The sequence below is a fragment of the Camelus bactrianus genome, chromosome 1 (genome assembly GCF_048773025.1).
Source record: "Camelus bactrianus isolate YW-2024 breed Bactrian camel chromosome 1, ASM4877302v1, whole genome shotgun sequence".
NCBI lineage: Eukaryota > Metazoa > Chordata > Mammalia > Artiodactyla > Camelidae > Camelus > Camelus bactrianus.
This window is the reverse complement of record NC_133539.1, coordinates 104457266-104481235: the sequence shown is the minus strand read 5'-3', so window position 1 is coordinate 104481235 and position 23970 is coordinate 104457266. Positions and strand designations below refer to the sequence as shown.

The window sequence follows — 23970 nt, the reverse complement described above, 5'->3', positions numbered from 1 at the left end:
TAACCAGAGTTACTTAGTTACACGTTTCCAAACAAGATTATCATCTAACCCCAACCTGTTCACTCCTTTTCAGCCTGGAGATTACTTATCTATATCGAGGTTATTCATTCTTTGTCAGTGGTCAATTATTTCAAAGAGACTAGAAAACAAATTACAGCATACAAACATAATTACTATTACAAAACTCTTCAGAAAAGCAACAAGATGTTCTATATCCAGAATCAAAATAATTTTAACACCCTTTGACATATGAAATTCCATTTATGGGAATTTATCCAAAGGAAATAGTCCAGGAGAAGGAAGGAAATAATGGGCATAAAGATGCTGGATTATTCAGTGGAATATTAGTCAGGTCTTCATATCTTCATAGCAATATAAAAATTACTCAGGCTTTAAGGTGCAATTTTTAAAAATACAAAATTATGTCTGTACTCTTCTCATACAGCAGGAACTGCACAAAAATCATGTATGCATGCACATTGGAAGGAAATAATAAAGAACATTGTTTTGGTCCATCTCTCAACATCGAGTTCATGGCCTTGGGCAAGAACTTTGGCTCAACTGTAAAATGGATATATTAGTAATAACTATCTTTTAAGCATTTACTATGTGTCAGGCACTGTGTGTGCTAAGTGCTTTACAGACCTTACCTTATTTAACCCCTCAGTGACCCTGTGAAATAGGAATGACTTATCATCATTTTTGAAATATAGAAACTGAAGCCCAGAGATGTGAAGTGACTTGCCCAAGGTCACGGAGGAAGAGGAGATGTGGGATCCGAACCCAGATTCCTTCCCAGCTGATCACGGAGCCAGAGCTCAGGACTATCAGATTATAGTTGAAAAGGTAATTGTGAAAATTAAAGTTAATATGTAGAAAGCTTTTAGCATGTAGTATCTGCTACATAGATCTGTTTGCCTGGTGGATAACTGGGTAATGAAAAACACCAGCAGTAGGGGGAGGGGACTCCAGAAGGTGCCCAGCTGTGGAGGCAGCCCAGAAGGTCGGGGACCCAGAGAATAACAATGATGACAGCTAATTTACATTAAGTGCTTGCTTTGTGCCAGGCACTGTACTAATTGTTAACTCATTTAACCTTTGTAACAACCCTATGAAGTAGGTGGTATTATTATTCCCATTTCCTAAATAGGGGAATTAAAACACAAGAGATTAAGAAAACTGCCTGAGGTCACATAGCTAGTAAGTGGAGGAACCAGGAATCAGACCTCAGATAATGCCCGCATGCTTTGCCACCTTGCTATAGCTGACTCTGCAAGATTGTACCAACTGTTTTCCCCACAATGTGGTCATTTCACATCTAGGTGTTATCAGTGAATATATTCCCCATTTTGTTGAAAGTCCACTTACTATTGTTTATAGTGTTTATATGGCTTCTTTTAAAAAATAAAAATGTCTAAAAGTGGGCAAAGAACTTGATAGACATTTCTCCAAAGAAAATATACAAATGGCCAGTAAGCACATGAAAAGATGTTCAACCTCACTAATCATTAGGGAAATGCAAATCAAAAGCACAATGAGTTCCTATTTCACATCCATTAGAATGGCTATCCTAAAAATAATAACAGAAAATACCAAGTGTTGACAAGGATGTAGAGAAGGTGGAACCCTGTGCATTGCTGCTGGGACTGTATAATGGTGCAGATGCTGTGAAAAATGGTTTGGCAGTTCCTCAGAAAACTAAACATAGAATTACCATATGCTCTAGCAATTCCATCTCTGGGTATATACCTAAAAGAATTGAAAGCAGAGACTCAAATATTTGTACATGTTCATAGCAGCATTATTCAGAATAGCCAAAGGACGAAAGCAACCTGTTATGAGGTGAAACTCATTTGGCAAAGTCCTAACACCCAGCACCTCAGAACGTGACCATATTTGGAATTGGGGCCTTTAACAGGGTAAGTAACTTTAAATGAGGTCATTAGTGTGGGCCCTAATCCAACAGGACTGATGTCCTTATAAGAAAAGGAAATTAAGATACACACACACACACACAGGGGGAAGACCACATGAAGATACAAGAAGACTCCAAGTCAAGGAGTGAGGGCTCAGAAGAAATCAACCCTGTCGACACCTCAATCTTGGACTTCAAGTCTCCAGAAGTACGAGAAAATAAACTTCTCTTGTTTAAACCACCAGGTTGGTGGTACTTAGTTATGGAAGACTTAGCAAGCTGATAAACAATGAATAATCAGAATGTGTTACATACAGACAATGCAATATTATTAAGCCTAAAAAGGAAGGAAATTCTGACACATGCTACAACGTAGATGACCCTTGAAGACATTATGCTAAGTGAAAGAAGCCAGTCCCAAAATATTGTATAATTCCACTTCTATGAAGTACCTAGAGTAGTCAAACTCATAGAGACAGGAAGTAAAATGGTGGTTGCTAGAGGCTGGGTGAAGGGGGAAAAGGGGAGTTAGTGCTTAATGGGTATAGAGTTTCAGTTTGGGATGACGGAAAAGTTCTGCAGATGGATGGTGGTAATGGTTACACAACAACATCAATATACTTAACATCACTAAACTGTACACTTTAAAAAACATAACAATAAATTTTATGTTATATGTCTTCTGCCACAATTTTTTAATTGTTTTAAATTAAAAAAATAAGAATTTCTAATAACAAAATAAAATGAAACTCATATGAGTACAATCAGGAGAACACTCTAGGTATCCTAAACAAAGAGACATTAATACCAGGAACTGGTTACAATGTGTTGTAAGGAACAAAAGAGGGAAATCAAAAGTTTAGCACCTGCAGGGCCACTACATACTAATCCTGGGACTAAAAAGAAAATGGTGCTGTCACCCAGAGCCCAGGAGCAGTGCACTTCTGAGGTTACCATACCCAGGCACCTGCACTGGCTGGCCACAGCTCCTGTCCCCACTATACCCAGAGGCCCCATCAGAAACTGGAGGGAAAACCGGCTTCTCCCTTTCCTTCACCTTCCAGTCTTTGGCCACTGCCTCCTATCAGAAGATCCTAACAGCAGCAAGCTGAGAAGTGATGCTGGGAAATGTCTGCAGGCTTCCAGCCTAGGGTTGTTGAGAGGGGCCAGGTCATTGATGACAGGCTCTACCCAACTCCTAAGTTTTTAAACAAAGTGATCAGAAAGAAGGGAGCAGCAATAGGAAAGAAAATGAAGTTTTGAAACTCAGAGAACTCCTGTGGACATGTGTTACCTTCTATCAACCCTGCCTCCAGTTTTTGTGGACCTGCCCAGTCCCAGTGTATGGAATTATGTGGGGTTGTCAATCAGGGAGGACATCCCTGCCTACTCCACAGGGGTGGGCCGGGGACCCAAACCAGTCAGTCTCTCCCTTCTATCCCCTAGGGCAGTGATTAATTCAGGGATAGGCACAGGAGCCAACCAGGCCTATTCACAGCCATTTGGGGGAACTGCTGGGCAAAAAAAAGGATCTCTCACTTTAAGAGATCATAAGCTATAAGCCTGAAGGTGCTGGAATCATCTTCCTGCTAATGACGGAGGGCCTGCTTGGACTATAACATCAGCTTTTTTTTTTTAAGCTACTGTGTCAACTACTGGTTAGTGTTAGATGTGAGATAAATTTAAAGCCCTAAGGGCAGCTTCTTCTGCCTTTTTAAAAAGTTTTATCTTCAAATCTTTCTCATGTGAAATGCTGTTGATTCAGGTCTCCTCGCTTCAAGTTTATGCAGTGGAATATTTATTCTTCACTCATTCATTTTTTTTTTTAACCCTAAATACAGGGTTAGCCAATTCAGTGACTCTCTTGTATAACACTCTAGAGTTACACTCAAGAGCTGCTCACGTGGTGCGGGTCCTGCACTATGGCCCTATAATTATATGCTTTGGGAACTTCTGTAAATAATTGCCTTGGATGGGATCCAAGCAGCTTTCTACTGAGCTCTGGTGTGTACATAAAGGTGTCTCTGTGACCTGCCAACTGTGTTTGTTTGCTTGGTGATGACAGAGGTCACCAAAGCTAGGGAAAACCTAGAAACCACAGCCTCAATTTTAGTCACTAGGTGAAAATCAGAATACCTTATGTACATTCAAATGCTTCCTGTGCCTATAGTTACCAATATGGTATTTGTATGAGTGGAATTCTTTCTGTTGCAGGTGATAAAAATGCAAATCAGACTAGACGCATAGGGGAATTTGTTGGCTTCTGTAAATGAATATTTTAGGTAAATCTCAGGCTTGATTGGACCTGGATGCAGGAATCTCTATTTCGAGAAGCTCTTGTCTTCTTTTTTCCAGACATCACCATGCTGTAATTCTGTTCAAGTATCTCAGGAAAACACTGGCCCAGTACATGGTCAGAGCACGCCTGGAGAGTGGCGTGCCACTTAGGAAAGCATTCTCCAATCAAGGAGTGAGCAAATGTAAGAGGAGGTAGGCGGTGACATTCCAAGGATGGGGTGCTGGGAGCCATCTTCCCCAGCAGAAAGAATGTTATCACTGATATTGTTTAGAATCATCTGTACTCGTGATAATAAAAAGCTGACTATTAATCCATTTTTATCACTGTTTTTAAATTCTCTACAAACAGTGCTCCCCTCAGTTCCAGCACCCAAGCCAGTGGCTCCCACTGCCCTGCCTTTGGTGCATCACCAAATGTAGGAGTCCCTCCTGTCACTCAGCACACCTCCCCGGAAAGCTTGTCAGCTCCCAAAGCTTCACCTGCCACCTCCTGGCTGGTGGCTTCCGAATCTCTGTCTCCCCCAACGGCATCATCAGCTGCCAGCAGAACATTCCGACTTCAACATCCCACTCTGTCTGAACTCCACCGTGCCTCTCCCCCTGTGCTTCTGATCTCAGAAAATACATCTCCACAAGAGCTTAAGAGAGCTAGCACGAATGCATGAGATGCATCCCTAATCTTTCAGGCGAGCCAGCAAGAACCTCCCTCACACTGCCCCTTCTCCTGGGCCTCACAGAGACAAGGTTCTGTGCTGGACATCCTAAGGGGCTGACCGAATGTAGCCTGACATTGACACAGTTGTCTATTCACAAATCTCCCTCACAAACGTCCAAGACACAGAGAGCCTCTGCCTTCCCCAGCAACTCCCCAGACAAGAAAGGGAACAAAGCTCAAGTCACGTTCCACTTCTCGCCCTTTCCTCCCACAAGGACTCCTGCTCAAGCCCGGATGGCTCATCAAGAATGCCTGAAGCAGTTCTCTGAGCCGCCTCCAGTGTTGGCTGGGACCCACGGGGCCAGTGAAGACAGGTTTTAGAGGTAGGGGAGCCCTACAGAATTCAATCATTTCTGAAATTTATCTTCAAATCTGACCCCTAGATACCATAATTTCAATGGGATTATTTAGATTCATTTCCACAACACCCCAACGTTTACCCTTGCCAACAAGGCTAGTCCGTGCAGGATAGTCATTAAAATATTTGCCAAATGCCAAATAGTTTCTTTTACATTTATACTCTCATCTATTCGTCCTAATCACCCTGTGAGGGCTAGAAAAGTTAGTTCCCCACTTTAGAAAAGAAGAAATTAAAGCTCAAGGAAATTAGCATGACTTGGCTAAGATCCCTCAGCTGGTTACTGGGAGAGCCAGGACCCAAACTAGGACCAGTACGCCAAGGCCTCACGTGATACTCATTGACAGGGAGGCTGTCATCACCCTGGGCAGGGCTACTCCACTCACAAATGCCTCCCCCACGGGCCTGTCCCAGTAATCAAATTAGTGCTCTGGAGAGTCATCCCCTTTGAGTCACAGAGCTGAGCTGTTATACATTGGCTGGTGTGAATTCACTTATAAATTGCCTCCTGAGATCACAGCACCAAGGATGTTGGCATCTTGCCAGGAAGAAAGGACGGTGCAGGCATGTTGCCAAGTGCTGACTGGGGAGACTGGGCTCCTTCAAGCACAGGGATTCCTAGAGTAGAACCAAGACCAGCAAAGAGACAGTAGGTGTGTCTTCTGGCTATGTCTACACTCTCTCCCTCCAGAGGTCAGATGCAAGCATGACCCACCTGGCTGTGTTCACTCACCTGCAATCCCAAGCAAAGAGGAGAAAGGACAAAAGAGATTATGTATGAAGTTGTCACCAACACTGGTGCTCCTCCCTAAAGTCACTGAGCTGACTCTGTTGTGATCTTAGAGAGACATCAGCACTTGCCTTGTTTCCAGCCATCCATTCATTCATATGTTGATTCAAACACCATTCCCTGAGCACTCCATGCTGGCTCCTAGGCAGCCAGAGAGACACAGCCATACCCTCCTGGCCATTGCTGACTTCCCAGCCTCTTCCTGAAACCACACCCCCTTGTCAACTTGGCCTAGAGTTTCTTAACCTAGGATCCACTGACTCTTGGAAGCAATCACTGGAACCCTTGCACATTTTTTATTTATGACTATGAATTTTTCTGGGGAACAGTCCTTTCCTTGGCTTCATCAAATACCCACAGAATGACCCAGTGCTTAGGTTATTACCAGAGCAATGCTGCAATGTTATTCTTCTCCAGAAAGTTCCAACAATGCCCAGTGTGCTGGAGATCCTTCCTGTTTGCAATAGCAGGGTCTATACAAGGAATGGGAGCACTAATGAACCAATCCTGTAGTTCAACTTTCTCTATATAATAAGTTCCTTCTTTAAATGAGGACTAATTTTATTCACATTTGGTAACAGGAAGCCAGAGCTGTCAACACAGACGTTTATACATGTCACAGAGGCCCTAAAATAGCACTTGAAGCCAGCCACTAGATTCCATAAAGCTGATGCCTTAATGGAGCCATTCTTCCCTTATTGCAAAACAGTCTCCACGTTGAAAAATATGTTGTCAACTGCGGCCAAGAAACGTAGGGTTTTTTGGGTTTTGGGTTTTTTTAATAGTAGCACTTCTGTCTTGCACGAAGAACTGTTTACATGGTATTTTCAGATTAATATTAGATTCGTTTATTTTCAGCAGAGTTTTAAGGGTGAGAGCCTGTTTCCTCTGTAGAAGTCAGATTAATTCACACTGTTTTCAAGAAATGAACCCAATCTGATTTGATAGCTTCCCTGCTGGTTGCTAGCTATACTAAGGGTTTTAGCAATTAATTTGGAAACCCAGCAAAATCATAGCAAGTGAAATAACATACACCACTTTACATGCAGAGATTCCTGATTCCTTAGCTACTTTTTTTTCCCTCCTGAAAATTTTCTGAGCTCAGAGCAGAGATTCACTTTGCAGCCTGCTTCCCAAAAATACGCAGTATCTTAAACAGCTGCTAAACAATTAGGAAAAGGCAGTTGAAATCTGTGAAGACAGGACTGACACAAAATAAATAGAAAGTAATGTAAGATGTAGGCAATTAAGTATTAAATTATGAAGGGCTGACTCAGAGTGCTATTTGAGTTCAGAGAATGGAGTTGGCAGTGTTGGTTTGAGTATTGTGATAGATTTGACATAGAGGTAAAAAATGAGTTGGCCCTTGAGAATAGATGGTAGTGATAATACTAAAACCAGTACCATCAGTAGAAATCAATCAATTGATCGATCAATCAAGTACCAATTTTTACTATCTATTGCTAGCAAATGCTTTGTATGAATTATCTCATTTAATCTTTGGAGCAACCCATTTCACAGATGAGAAAACTAAGGCTCAGAGAGGTTAAGGACCTTGGCCAATGATGGAATCAGGTTTTTCTGCAACCTAAGCCCCTTTTCTTTCAACCACACCATATATACCACCTGTTCAAGATGTGTCCAACAGCACCATTCCTCTTCTGAGGAAAACTGTAAACAGATTTTGGAATAGTAAAACTAGAGTAACAAGATTCAAGAAGAGCTATCCCTTGGCTGCACCTAGACTCTCAAAAGGTAGACATGGTTTGTTAGCTGAGCCAGAGAAGATCTGGTTATTCTGGCTCAGGGTGTGTCCTAAATCCCCTAAGGAGTGGATCAAGAAGTAGTAGTTAGTTCCATAAACCAGAAACAAAAGATGAGAAGCCAAAAGGAAAGCCCCACTCCCCAAAGACGAAGAGAGAAGGAAATTCCTAGCTTTCTAAGAGACCTGATCCAATGCTAAGGAAGTCCAAGTAAAGATGAGGGGCCCCAGTGAAGCCACATGGATGGCTAGGAAACTAAGTTTACACGCTGCTGCACCTAAGATCACAGGTCATGCAGTTCAGTTTAACCACAGGATATGTGGTCCCCAGCCTCCCAAATGGCCCTACTGATCCCATCACCCAGATTCACACTCTTGTGTAGTCCCCTCCCATATTGCCCCAAGGTCGTTCTGTGTGGTCAATAGCACATGATGAAAGTGATGGGATGTGACTCTCGGGATTAGATTACAAAAGACCATGGCTTTTTGTTGTTGTGGGAGGAGTGGTGTAATTAGGTTTATTTATTTTTAATGGAGGTACTGGGGTTTGAACGCATGCTAGGCACACACTCTACCACTAAGCTACACCCTCCCCGAACACCATGGCTTCTATGGGTTTTTTTCTTCCTTCTCTTTCTCCTCCCACTCCTTCTCCTCCTCCTCTCTCTCTCCCTCTCTCTCATTGAAGTCAGCTACCACATGGTGAAAAACTGAAGCTGGACAACAACCATGTGAGTGAGTTTAGAAGCAGACTCTCCAGTCTGAGTCAAACCTTCAGATGACTGGCCTAGGAAACAGTTTCCCTGCAAATGTGTGAGAGATTCTGAGTCAAAACCACCCAGCTAAGCTGCCACCAATTCCTGGCCTCAGACACCGTATGGGATGATAAACATTTACTGTTATAAGCTGCTAAATTTTATATGAGATCTTAGCTAGCTAATGCAGGGTAGGATGGGCCTTACAATCAGATAGAAGAGAAGGTTCTGAGAAATGCATCCCAACAGAGGACGATGAGCTGTGTGATTCTCCTGCCTCCACATCCCAAAGCTCACTCCCTGTTTGATGCTTCCACACAGACTATTCCTTCTGCCCGGGCCATCTTCCTGATATGTCTTCCTGTCCGCCTTTCAGGTCTGGGCTCAAACACCACCTCCAGCAGGAATCTCCCCTGATCATCTCAGCTGGGTGGGTTTCTCTGTTTTCTAGGATCCCACCATTCCTCCCCACCCCGTGCTTCCTTGTAACACAGCCATGGTTTGTTATGGCCTGTTTACTTGTCTGACCACCCCACTAATCTGCACAACTTGAGGGCAGGGCTGATTCCCATGTCTATCTAAGTACTTGGCACATAGAAGGTACCCAGGGAGGTTTAGAAGGACTTCTGGGAGCTCAGGCCAGCTCCCGGAGAAGAGAAACAAGCAACTTCAAAGCAAATAGTGAATGACTTGAAGAGCAAGGGGAGAATCTTTGGGACACACAGGAAAGGGGCTTCCTCTTAGAGAAGATGGGGGTCCAGTGCAGGGATCAAGGCAACCAGGCAGCATGCCTTAGAGTGGAAACACCATTCAGATGATTTGGGGCGCAAGGCCTGAGACCAGGAAGCCAGCTTTAGGCAGGACATAGCAATCCAACCAGGCCTGGACATTATGCCAACCCAAATGACCTTGGCCTAGAAGCCAGGCTGTCTTTATTTAGGATTCAGACAAAGCTGCCATGAGGAAAAGGAGCCTGGGGCCAGGTGTGAGATCAGCATGGTCAGCCAGTCTAATCTGGGACCAGGCTTTGGTTAATCAGAAACCAGGTTGCTAGATGATGCTTAGAGACAAGGCAGTGGAGGAGGGGAGCGGTGCCCAGGAAAAGTTTGCCATTTGCTTTCTTTTTAAGATTTCATTCCGGAAAACAGTTCAAACTCATAAGAAAGGGATTTTTCCTACACCTTGATCAAGGCACAGGAGTAGGGAAGGAGGCTATCTTGGGAATAAAAATCCTCCTAGATCCCAGTGCCCCACTATCCAACCTTGATCTGCCCAAATACGCTAAACCCAAGCACGTGAGGTCACGATCACCAGCTGCAGCAGCAGGGGTGGCAACAGCAGCGGCCCGCTAGCAGTGAAACCAAAGTTTGATGCTGCATCTCTCAGTCCCAGATGGGATCTGCCCTGCTAACATAAATCACTTCCTCCAGCAAGCCCAGCCCGCCACGATTCCCAGCCCAACATACAGGCCCCTACATCCCTCACCAGGCTCAGTTTTGAGACAACACAGGTTTACGTTTACACACTGTTTCAGTCAGAGTTTTTTAAGAACATGAGAAACCAAGTTGTAAGTATTTCCGCCAATTTGTCACTTGTTTTCTTCCTTTGTATGTGGTATTTTTTTGCTCTATAGAAAACTTTCATCTCTATTATCAAATGTATCTGTCTTTTGTTTTATGAATAATGCTGCTTGGCTCCACTTTTTTGTTTTGTTTCTGATGGTTTAATTTTTTAATAGCCTTTATTTTTTAGAGCTTTCTAGGTTTTAGATTGACAGCACAACAGAGTGGAAAGTAGAGAATTTCCATACACCTGCTGACTCCACACATGCACAACCTCCCCACTACGAACGTCCCCAACCAGAACAATACCTTTGTTATTGCTGATGAACCTACACCAACACAGCTTTGCCATCCAAAGAACATAGTTTACCTCAGATTTCTCTCATGGTGGTGTACATTTTATGGGCTTTGATAACTGTGTCATGACCTGTATCCACCATTATAATATCACGCAGAATAGTTTCATTGCCCTAAAAATCCTCTGTGCTTTGCCAGTTCATCTCTCTCTCTTTCACCCTCTGGCAACCACTGATCTTTTTACTCTCTCCATAGTTTTGCCTACTCCAGAATGTCATGTAGTTGGAATCATACAGTATGTATCCTTTTTAGATGGGCTTCTTTCTCTTAGAAATATGCATTTAAGGTTCTTCTTCTCTGTCTTTTCATGGCTTGATGGCTCTTTTTTTAGTGCTGAATAATATCCCATTGTATGAATGTACCACAGTCTATTTATCCATTCATCTAACAAAAGGACATCTTGGTTGCTCCCAAGTTTTGGCAATTTGAAGAAGGTTGCTTTTGTATATCCATGTGCAGTTTTCTGTGGGGACATGCGTTTTCAGCTCTTCTGGGTAAATATTAAGGAACACAATTGCTGAATTGTAGGGTAAGAGTATGTTTAGTTTTGTAAGAAACTGCCAAACTGTCTTCCAAACTGGCTGTACCATTTTGTACTTGCATCAGGAAAAAACAAGAGTTCCTGTTGATCCATATCCTCGTCAGCATTTAGTGTTGTCTGTGTTTTGGACTCCAACCACTCTAATAGGTGTATAGTGGCACCTCATTGCTTTACTCCACATTTCCCCTAATGACATATGATGTTGAACATCTTTTCATATGCTTACTTGCCATCTGTGTTTGGATCTTTTGCCCATGTTTTTTTCAGATTGTTCATTTTCTTATTGTTGAATTTTAAGAGATTTTTGTATATTTTGTATAACAGTACTTTATAAGATATGTGTATTGCAAATATTTTCTCCCAGTCTGTGACTTGTCTTCTAATTCTCTTGACTTGCTTTACCATTTCGTATTTAAATCTTTGATCCACCTGGAATTTATTTTGATCTAAGGAGTGAGATTAGGGGGTAGGAGGGTATAGCTCAGTGGTAGAGTGCCTGCTTAGCATGCAAAAGGTCCTGGGTTCAATCCCTAGCACCTCTGTTAAAAAAAATTAATTGATTAAGAATAAAAAATTTTAAGGAGTAAGACTGGGAATCTGAGTTTTGTTTGTTTTTTGCAGATGAGATAATCCCATAATCCCAACATGATTTATCAAATAAATCATTTTCCCCAACTAATTTGAAATGCCTCTTTTGTACCAAATTCCCATGTTTTGGGATCTAAAAAACAGAAGGATTTCTAAAATTTGTATCTAGTGGTTACTTAAAAGAAGAGGTGCCTATACACTACCTGAAACTTCCTCAAATATGACAAGGTACCAATGTCACGTTCATGTATGTGTTCACCATTTCCCGGAGTTTACTGGAAATGGTGGCTGTGTAAACTACATTGGACTGGAATTTTTCCCAAGGACAAATTGGGAGCTCCCTGAGAACACAGATCATTGATCTTTGAACTGTCTACTCTCTCAAACTGGTAATCCCCAAAGGGTAGCAACCCAGTTACCTCCTTTATCAGCAGGCCATCACACAATATAAGATGGTTATTCCTTTTGGAAGCAACAGACCCTTTTGCTACAACCATTAAGATGGGAATACCCAGGGCAGAGGCTGTGCCATCTCTGAAGATCATTGGATACCTGCCCACATACTGGCCACTCCCTCTTCCCTGTTGACTGTTTCTTAAAACTATTCCTAGCCCTGGGGCTCCAGAAGAGAAGGTGGCCAGTGTGTGCTGTGGCCGAGTGAAAATAAATACCACGTCTGTTTGGCGTCCACCACTGACATTCCTCCTGGCCAGCGGAAAACCACTTGTAGAGTAAGAGGTGGCCTCAGGTCAGGTTCACTTCCCCCGCTCAATGGTCCATGCAAAAAGAGGTCTTCAGCTTGACCTCTCCACATTCCATACCCCATCTCCTCCTGGACCACTTCTGCTCTCCCAGCATTGCTAGCTGCCGCCCTTCCCACCCTGGGCTTTTCCCTCCCTTTCTTTCCCTTTGAATATTTTGTTTTACTTTTCATAAAATAAGTGAGACAGAGTAGAGGATCATGAGATAGAACTCAGTTCAGAAACCAGAATTCAGAGGGTGAGGATGGGAGGGATTCAGTACTTTGAAGATTGTCATAACAGTCTTGTCATTGTCAAAGTAATATTGTCAAAGTTACTCACTGCTCTCCAGACTTTGTGTTAGCAAGAGCTCATGATTAATATTTCATAGAAAATAAATTAATAAAACATGCAATTAAATGTTTCTTTTCAGCAGCTCTATCTCATTAAAGGCCCGTAGCTTTAGGTGGGTGAGGCTCACTCTGCTGGCAGATCTGGATGGGCTCAGCTGCTTGAGGGAGGAAGGAGACAGCAGCCCTCCTCTGAGCCGGGCAGTGAGCAGTGAGCGGAGAGATCTTGGGAGGGCCCAGGGCAGGGGAAAAGCAGGATGCTGAAGGGGGTCAGACTGGGGTCGAGGGCTGGAGAGTGCATTTCCAGCTCTGATGCTCACCTGTGGTTTCACTAGAGCCCATGTTTCCTCATCTCTACAAGGATGGTGGCAATTCCCTCCCAAGGGACTGTCATGAGGATGAGATGTAACTAAATGTCGGGGGAGGGTATAGCTCAGTGGTAGAGTGCATGTTTAGCATGCACGGGGTCCTGGGTTCGATCTCCAGCACCTCCATTAAAAAATAATAATAAAAATTTAAAAAAACAAATGAATTAAATTTTTAAAAAAGAAACTTCACGTAAACCAAGTATCTGTCATATAGTCAAGGCTCAATGAATGGCACTTATTATTCCAATCAAATTATCCAAGACTCATTGGAATGACTTCACTTCACTCATGGAAAGTGTTCTTAAATTAGCATCTTCGACTCACCACAATGATGAGGAAGACTCTTGGTTGAAAATTACATTTTAATGAAAAGTATCATGGACCTGCTTCTTCCTCCCCATTCACCTTCTCTTCCCCTCACCCCAGTCAGCTTCCTCTGAGAGCACTCAGTCCAAGCCACCAACTTCAAGAGCTCCCTAACACATTTCTTATTTCCTTCCTTGCTCTCCTTCCGTCCAGCCTCCACACATTAACAGAGTGATCTGAAATTGAAAACTGGGTCTTTGCTCTACTATGCTTAAAACCCTCCAGTGGGTTTTCATCTCACTTAGAACATGTGGACGATGTCACCTGCCAGATCAGTAAACAAAGGATGTTGTGGCCATCAAGCCAGTGGCCACAATTCAGTGCTGCCAACCTGACTGTGCACCCTGAAGAGATTCAGGATGGAGAAAAACAGGATACTGCACCAGATAGTGAAGGGACATATCAAAGGAATGATTTCAATGGGCCCAGATTCTTACATCTTCCTATACATAAAAAGCCCTAAATTCATTAACTTGAGATGCCTGGTCTTCTTTAATTAGCAGTAATCTTTTGATGTTCAGTTACCTGGTTTTTTGTTTGTTTGAACTCATATATCCTAACTCCTCCCTTACCTTTTCAGAGCAGTCTCTCAGAGCTATCTGAGAAGAAGTCCATCAAATACAATATAACTCTCAACTTTTAGGTTGTGCTTGGTCTTGGTCAACAAATAAAATCCTTGGCATGATCTACAGGTGCCATCACGTACATGATCTGGCTCTTGGCCACCCATCCAACTCCATTTCCAACCAGTCTTCTTGCTCATTCTGCTCCTGCCCCACCGCCTTCCTTTTTCCTTCAACTCACTCAGAGCTTTTCCCCCTGCTATTACTAGAAATGCACTTCACCCCTGTTACCGGCTGAATCATATCCTCCCAAAATGTGTATGTCGAATTCTTAACCTCCAGGACCTCAGCACGTGACTGGATTTGGAGATAGGGCCTTGAAGAGCCAATTAAGGTAAAATGAAGCCATATGGGTGGGCCCTAACCCAGTAAGACTGGCATCCTTACATGAGATTAGGACAGGGTCACACACAGACTGAGAGACGATCGTATAAGGACACGATGAGCCAAGGGGAGAAGCCTCAAAAGAAACCAACCCTGCCAACACCTTGATCTTGGACTTCCAGCTTCCAGAGTTGCAAGAAAATTAATTCCTGTTGTTTAAGCGAGCTGGTCTGTGGTATTTCATTCTGGCAGCTCTAGGGAACTAATGCAACCCTGTCTTCACATGGCTGATTCCCTCTCTTCACTGTCAAGTGTCCACAGAAGCATCATGTCCTCAGAGAGTACACCCCTAACCCCTCAGCCTAAACTACATCTTCCCGTCGTTTGCTTTTCTTCACAGCAAAATCATTTCACAGCATGAAATTATTTTATTGGTTGACCAGCATATTAGTCTGTTGTACACCAGAATATAGGCTCCATGAGACCATGCATCTTGTCTGTCTCGATGCTCTGATAGGACAGTACCTGGCATAGGGTAGGCACGTGGAGAATATGTATTGAATGTCCACGATGCCAAGTGTCCATGAGGCTACAAAGACAAAGATGAAATGGTTCCCAGCCTGGGGAAGTGTGGGGCCCGGAGTGAGCCAGGAATCCTGGCTTTCAGGGAGTGCATGGGCCGGGGGAGTGGACGGGGCACAGTCTAGAGAGGCCAGCACAGAGCTGTGGAAGCACACAGGAGGGGCCGGAGGGATTGGAACATGTCTGAAAGCCCAGAGGAGTGAAACAACTGTGTGAATGTGGGCAACACAGCAATTCAGCTGGCCTAGAGGGATCTGTGCTGATAGGAATGGGTGGGAAGACGGGAGGGAGGGCAAGACAGACTTCACCATAAAGTGCCAAGCTCAGGGAGTTGAACTTTCTTCTCTCTCTCCCCACTCCTCTGTCTCGTTCTCTTTCTGTCTCTCTTTTATTTTCCTTCCTCTTCTTCTTTTTCTTTTTTTTTTTTTTTAAGATTTGTTTTCTGTTTTTGAGGGGGAGAGGTAATTAGGTTTTTGTTAATTTTTAATGGAGGTCCTTGTCTAATTAGCTATAATTTTGTTCCATTAGCAGATGCTTTAGGATTTATAGTATATATCTTTAACTTATCAAAGTTTATCTCCAAATGATAGCGTACTTCCTTGCATAGATATAAGAAACTCATAACTACATTTTGGCTCATATGTTTCTGCTTCTTTGCATGCCTGGTAATCTCCGCATGCCAGACATTGTGGATTTTACCTTGTTGGGTGCTGGATATTTTTGTACTCCTATAAATAGTTTTGAGCTTTGTTCTGGGATGCATTTAATTATACACAGTTTAATCCCTTCACATCTCACTTTTAAATGTATGAGGCAGGACCAGAACACAGTTTAGTTGGAGGCTAATTGCTCCCCACTAGTGAGGCAAGACCTTTCTGAATACTCAACCCAAGGCCCCATGACTTGTGAAATTTTCCATCTAGACCGATGGGAACAGGCACTATTCCTGGCCCTATGTGAATGCCAAATACTGTTTTCTCTAATTCTATGAGGTGGATTTTTCCCTGCCTCAGGTTGTCCCTCATGTACATACACTGAGCAGTACTCAGTTGAAAATTTAAGGACCCCCTGCAAATATCTGGGGTTCTTGGTACTGTGCCCCTCAAACCCAAGCTGCTTTGGTCTCCCTGGACTCTCAGCTGCGTGTCCTCAACCCAGAGAGTCTGCCAGGCTCTGCCTAATTTGCATGTTCCTGGGCTGTAGCCTGGAAACTCTCTCCAGGCAATGAACTGGGGCAATATCTTCCAGTAGCTCATGGTGAAAAAGAATATGAAAACAAATATATGTATATTCATGTATGACTGAAGCATTGTGTTGTACACCAGAAATTGATACAACATTGTAAACTGACTATACTTCAATTTAAAAAAAGACTAAAAAATAAATTAATTAATTAAAAAAAATAAGATCATCTAAGAGAGAACTTTGCTTTATAACCAGTGGACTAACAGCATAGAAAGCCCTGATGTCAACACAAATCATCTTACGCTTTCAGGTTTATATTAAATTTTGTTTGATATGTCATTCTATATGCCAAGACACATCCAATCTCTCTGAAGGAATCTTGCTGTGAGGCTCATATATCTCTTAGCTCTGATTTCTTGTTTTGCTAAATAAGTTTCATTCATGGATCAGCTCACTTTACACTTCCTTTTTCCCTCTCTCTCTTTCGTCTCATACTAGACACTGAGGATGTTTCTTATTCCAAATTGTGCTCATGGATATTAGACATTTATTGAGAGGTTTACACTACTGAAATGGAATGAATGAATGATACAAACATAGATGAATACATTTTAAAAAAATGATAGGGGAGGAGCCTGTATATACATGAAATTTTTGGCTGGGAAATACACAGAGTCAAGCATAAAAAGATTACTGCTAATCACAAAGAACAGATATCTCAAGTTAATGATTTTAGTGCTCTTCTATGTATGGGAAGATGCAAGAAACTGACATCACTGAAATTCTTCCTGAGATGTGCATCTTAACTGTGTAGGGGCCCAGATATCTAAAAACACAGAATGCTTCCAGCTTTTTCCATTCTGAATTTCCCTCAGGGCGCACTGGCACTGTGGGCTGTGACGGAATGATGAGCACTGTCCTTTGTTCTTTTTGTTTACAGTGTCATATATTTTGCCTGGTTTTTAATGCTATTTCTGATCCCTGTTACTCCATTTTGTTTGGAACTGAAAGTCTTACAGAGCCAAAATTAGGGAAAAGCTGAGAAAACAACTTTTAAGTATTTCCCAGTCAATGAAAAGACAAGAAACAAACTGTTTAGCTGTGGCCAAGAAATTGGATGGCAATGGTTTCACTGACCTCCTGAAAGACAACATTAAGAGATTCACTGAGGAGCAGAGAGAAACATTAAGTACAAAAGGTTCTTAGTATCTCATACTTCTGGGAGATGTAAAGGCTTTTCCAAGGTAATTCTGACTCCAGGCTGTGGAGCCTTCACTTCCAGCCTTGACCTTTGACCTAACCCAAGTGCAATGTTCCCCAGCCCTTATCTCCGTTTCTCTTCTGTTCACTCAACTACTAAGCAGCATAAGAGGGCACTGCCTGGGGTCGAGGCTGGAGAAGATAGGAAAGCCACTGAACCGGTTCTGGGGTTGGGAGTGTGTATGTGTGGAGGGAGAACCCAAACTCCAGGGAACTGGCCACTTACGAAATAAAACTGTTATCACACTCTATTCCCCACCAAATATTTGTCAAGTGCTGCTTTACGCAGCATTGCTGCCAAACCAGAAGTCTATCCTTTTAACTTTTGGCCCTTGACTCTGGGCACTGATCCAGTGCTAACTTCTTGCCAGGTACTATTCCAGAGAGAAAAGATCAACTACACTTTTTGGCTTTGGGGGCTGAAAGACTCAAGCCATTAGAGAACACTCCAAGTGCAAATTCTAGTTTTTCATTTTCAGACTTAAAAAGCCCATAGGATACCCAGCACGATGAATGGAGAGACTCCACCACCATCATGGCACTTTGTGGTGAAATTTCCCAAAACCAGGAATGAAAGAAAGAACCTAAAAGGTTAAAAGAGCATAAAAAACATGTTATATACAAGAACCAAAGCTACAGATGGAGTCAAACTTCTCAATATTAGCTCTGGGTGCTAGAAACCAATGGGACAGTGACTTCAAAAGACAGAGCGAAAATAATTTTCAATTCAGAATCCTATGCTTAGCCAAATTATCTAATATGAAGATAAAATAAAAGCATGCAACATATAATAATGATAATAATAATAATAATAATAATAATAATAATAATAATGATAATAATACCTTCTACATATCTTTCCTTTGGCAGCTGCTGAAGAATGTACTTCACAGAATACAGTAGCAAATAAAGAAAAAGAAAAGTCAAAAAACATGAGTTCCAGGAAACAAGTAAGAGGATGTAAATCCCAGGATGACAATCGTGCAGCCAAGAAAGCAACTAATTCAGGCTGGAGCAAGAGGATGGAATAATTCAGAAGAGAGGTCTCCAGAGAAAGGGGAAAAAATGGGATTAATAGACTGATATTAAAACATTTAGAAAAGCAACATTTTTAGGCCATTGATAGATATGAAGCATGTGGAAAAACTGAAGGATAGGTAAAGAAAATTAAGCAAAGGGGAAAAACGCAATTATTAACCAAGAAAAGTAAAAAGTTGTACAAGAACAGCATGTATACCATTTGGCTTTGCAGGGGACAAAATTAACAGACATGATAATAAGATAAATAATTATTGATTTAACTAAAAAATTGTGACACAACTTTGAGAAGAGGGAGCGGGGAAAGAGGGAAATACAGGAGTGGAGTCGGAAAGCTACGTCTGCATCTCTTACAGCCTGAGGTATAATAGAGAACACCTGAAATCAGGAGATCAAGAAAAAACAGCATGAATTGCTAGTATTGAGAAATATGGAACTAAAGAAAAAGTAAAAAGTTAAAAGTTAAAAGCAGTTACCTATAGGAGTGAAAATGAGACAGTGAGGAAGTCATTATGACTTTTCAAATGCTATATATTTACTTTTTTACAATGATGTGCAGTGCCTGTTCTATTTTTTTTAATTCTGGTAAAATTTCCATAACATAAAATTTACCATTTTAAGCATGTCTGAGTGCATGAGTCAGTGTCATTAAGTACATTCACATTAAGCAACCACCACACTATCTCCAGAACTTTTCCATCACCCCAACCTGAAACTTCATACCCACCGAACACTAACTCCCCAATCCTCCCTTCTCCCAGCCTCTGGGAACCACTGTTTCACTTTCTTTCTCTAAGAATTTGACTATTCCAGGTACCTCATATAAGTCAAATCCTATAATATTTGTCATTTTGTGACAGCTTATTTCACTTTAGCATAATATCTTCAAGGTTCATCCATGTTGTAGCATGTGTCAGAATGTCCCCACTTTTTAAGGCCAAATATTCCATTGTATGTATATATCATATTTTGTTTAGCCATTCATCTGACGATGGACACTTAGGTTGTTTCCACCTTTTGGCTATTTCAAATAGTGCTGCTATGAACACTGATGGGAATGAATCTATTTGAGTCTCTGCTTTCAATTCTTTTGGGGATATATCTAGAGATGGAATTACTGGATTATATGGTAATTCTTTGTTTAAATTTTTAAGAAACTGCAATACAGTTTTTCACAAAAGCTGCACCTTTTCATATTTCCACTAGCAATGAAATGCACAAGGGTTCCAACTTTTCCACATCCTGGCCAACACCTGGTATTTTCTCTTTTTGTCTGTTTTGTTTTGTTTTTATAATAGCCATCTTAATGGATGTGAAGTAGTATCTTATTGTGATTTTGGTTTGCATTTCCCTAATGATTAGTGATGTTGGGCAGCTTTTCTTGTGCTTATTGGCCACTTGTATATTTTCTTTGGAGAAATGTCTATTCAAGTTCTTTGCTCATTTTTTTTAATTGGGTTGTTTGTTTTCTTTTATTACTTTGAGATAAAAACAAAGCATTAATATTAAAAGCAAGATTCAAATGCCAACAGGAAAGTTTCAGATTCAAAACAGGAACCCTTGGTAAGACCCTTAGATGGTTTCTTAAATGGGAGGCAGGGCACAATTTCTGTATTACCACAAACTATTGTTGAAGTCCCAGGCATTGCTCACACAAAAGTGTGTTACACCCTTATCTCAACGAAGTCTATCCATTTCTTTGCAAAGTCTCACTACCTTTCTAATACTCTTGTCCTGGAGGGTAGGAAAAGTTGGCCGATTTTTGTTTTGGGTTTTTTTTTTTTTCCCCAAGCTTCCTGAGACACAGTCCTAAATTGCTCCCTGAGGGACAGCATTTCCAACAAGCTAACTGAATCCTTCTGGGGAAATCCATTTCTACCAGCTCCTAATCTATTTCCATGGCCAGCTCTGCTCATCACCTGTGTATCAAAGGAGAGCCTTCAACCACAATTGGATTGAAATGTTACACAGGGTGGCTGATGGGAGTGGTGGCTCAATGGGACATCAAACCTGCATTTGGGAGCAACTACTCTCCAGACTCCTCTGCGGGCTCAGACAGAAGTGCACATTTTACCGTCTGGGCACCACATCTTCTTAAATTCCTCCAAAGCCCCCCAACTTTTTTCTTCTAAGAAACTATAGCTAATATTCTCAATAAACCAATAAACAATTGAGATGGTGCAGAACAGAGGATGAGAGTAGACTGTGGAGCCAGACTCCCTGGGTCTCTGTCCCAACTCAGCTACTTGCTCCTTGAATCACCCTGACAAATCCTCTAAGCTCTCTGTACCTCAGTTTCCTTATCTGTAAAATGTACCCCCTTGAGTTCCAATGAGGATTCATTTAAATACTTGGAAAGTGCTTCCAACAATACCTAGCATATGGTGAGTACTGTGCAAATCTAAAGCTCTTTGAGATGATTACCATCACAGCACTGAGTACCGAAAAGGACGCTTACCCAACTCTAACCAATGATGTCCTCTGATGAGTAGGATTTAGGAAGGGAGGTTGATGTGAGGATTTTAATTTCTAACTCATGCACCTCTGTAGTGGTTGAACTTATTACATTTTATTACAAGCAAAATAAGGAAAACAATTTTAAAAAATGGCATCTGGCTAAGAGCATATAAAACAATCTCTCTGAACTTCCCACTGAAATATCAAAGAAAACACAAAGATTAGGGAAAAAAAATCCTACCCAAATATTTAAAACTAATGTTTCCAATCTAAGGCTTGAAATCTAAATGAATTTTCTGTACCTACAAGACCAATAGAACCTAAGCCCCCAGGAAAAAAGGCATCACTGATCCATCTTGCTCCCCTCACAAACGGATAGCTATTAAGAACTTTTCTTCAGCCCACAGAAACTAAAATTTGAGGTCAATATCAATCAGGAAATAGAGTAGCAGTCCCCTCTACTTCACAATGAGCTTGTTTGTTTTGAAGCAAGCAACAAGTTGCTGCCACCCTTTCCCCATCAGTTTCTTTCTATAGTCAGTTTTTTAAAAAACTACAACTCCCAGAAGACCCCTGGGCAGGCACGGGGCGACGGGGTAGGGGGCAGAGGGCAGGGGCAGGAGGAGGAGGTACAGGTAAGCCTGACACCAAAGCTAGGGCTTAGCCCCACCCACCCTGCCCTAAAATCATTCTGGAAAAGCACCCGAAAGCTTGTTTGTTTAAGGGGCAAGGGCTCAAGAAACCTCATCTCTGTGCTGGTCTTGAAGGAATCACTTGAAGACATTGACCAACAGGAATGAGGTAAGAAACGTATAAAAGAGCTGGCAGATGTAAGTGCTGTGGGGCCTCCACAAACATGCCAGGCAACTCAACCCTGGAATCCCACAGAGAATGATGAGAATGAGGGCCTCAGCAACCACACCCCAGGGGGTGGCCCATGACCTACCGGCCAGCATGTGCAGGGGGCAGAGTCTCCTTCCACGATGGCATCAGAAGGAGGTTCAAAAGGAAATGGTCACATTAAGAACTCTTATTGCTTTTATGGGAATAACTTACTGCACGTAAGAACTCTGGTTACCTCCTTACCAGTTTCAGAAGCTAAGTTAAATGTAATTACTATGGCATTCACTATGCCAAATACATGGAGCTACAGTCATTGTCTTAAAAGAAATACATCTAAAATGGTGAGGTCACTTTGGAAAACAGTCTGGCAGTTACTCAAAGGGTTAAACAGTTATATGACCCAGCAATTCCACTCCCGGGTATATACCCAAAAGAACTGAAAACATGTCCATGCTGAAACTTGTACACAAATATTTATGGCAAGATTATCCATGATAGCCAAAAAATGAAAACAATCCAAATGACCATCAGTTGAGAATGGATAAACAAAATGTGGTATATTCATACAACGGACTATTATTCAGTCATAAAAGGGAATGAAGTACTGATACGTGCTACAATGTGAATGAACCTTGAAAGCATTATGCTTAGGGAAACAAACCAGACACAAAAGGCCACACATTGTGTAATTCTACTTATATGAAAAGTCCAGATTAGACAAACCCAAAGAGATAGAAAAGAGATTAGTGGTTGGCAGAGGATAGGGAGAGAGGGGAATGAGAGTGACTGCTAACAAGTATGGGGTTTCTTTTTGGGGTGAGGAAAATATTCTGGAATTAGGTAATGGTGATGGCTGTGCAACCATGAGAATATACTAAAAACCACTGAATTGTGCATTTTAAATAGGTGAATCTCATGGCACATGAAAATACCTCAATAAAACTGTTACAAACAAATAAAGAAACTTTCCCTCTCCAAATATTAATACAACAGTTTTGGGAAAGTACAGCCAGGGTGTCGATTTATATTTCTACTTTTCTGAGTTGTTTTTGTTTTTGTTTGTTTGTTTTTCAAAATTTCCCCCTCTAATGTGCAGCTCTTACTTCACCAACTGAAGCTCTGGAAACAGAGACACTCCACTGGATTCATATCCAGGCTCCTTCTGGATGAACCAGATAATCTTGGGCAAGTCAATTATTCTACATCTCAGTCTTCTCATGAAAAATTAGGAGGATAAGATGGATGAGCTCATAAGGTAGTTGTGAGAGTTTCATAAGAGAATGCTGTAAAACACTTAGACCAGAGCCTGGCATATTATTAAGTGCTCAAGAAATATCAGCTGTTGCTGTTTTTGTTATTAAGTATACAAGGCAGTAAAACAATACTACTAACTTTTGTAGGTAGCTCTTATGTAAGCACTGCTATAGTGCTTTACATAATTTTAAGATGTTTGGTCCTCACAAATACCTTGTGTGGTAGATACTCATGCCCATTTTACAGATAAGCATTTACTGTGGTCTGGATGAACCCTTGCCAGTGGCATGCAGTCTGTACATTTTGTGGGAATTGAGGAGCAGGTAAAGAGCATAGAGAGCTGAGGCAATCAGGGAGGACTCTGTGAAGACAGTGGCCCTAGAAAGAAAGGAAGGTAGGCCCTGGATAACCCCACATGAGTGGGAAAGGGTGATGAGGGCCTTGCTGGTGAAATGGAACTTACCAAACAGAGAAGTGGAAAAATACTAATATTTGTTCATTGTGGGTGACGAATACAGATTGTGTTTATTTATTTATTTTATTTTATTTTTATGGAGGTACTGGGGATTTAGCCCAGCACCTCGTCCTATGCAAGCACTTTACCATTAAGCTATATCCTCCCCTAGATAGTGTTATTTTCTGCACTTCTGCACCTTCGAAATAACGAATCAACAAAAATTTAAAATATTTAATCAACATGTTCTAAAGGAACAAAAGACTTTTTTTTCCTTCAGTCTTTGACCTCCTTACGCATACATATAAGAAACAATGGCTGGTTAGAAGAATGAGTAAATGCTAGTTCTTTTTTTATTCTTTCGTAAGTAAACTTATATGTTTTAATTCTATTTGCCTACTTAGTCACTACGCCTTGGAGATTTTTTTCTATATGGATCTACCTAACCCGTTGTTACAATTGCATAATACTCCACAGTAGGAATG

The 23970-nt window shown here is 41.6% G+C and overlaps 1 long non-coding RNA gene across 1 annotated transcript in view; it reads right to left on the bottom strand.

The window, feature by feature from the left end:
• LOC141578666 (uncharacterized) overlaps positions 1-23970 on the bottom strand; it is a 164116-nt gene that overhangs the window by 139639 nt on the left and 507 nt on the right. The gene's annotated exons all lie outside the window — the stretch shown is intronic.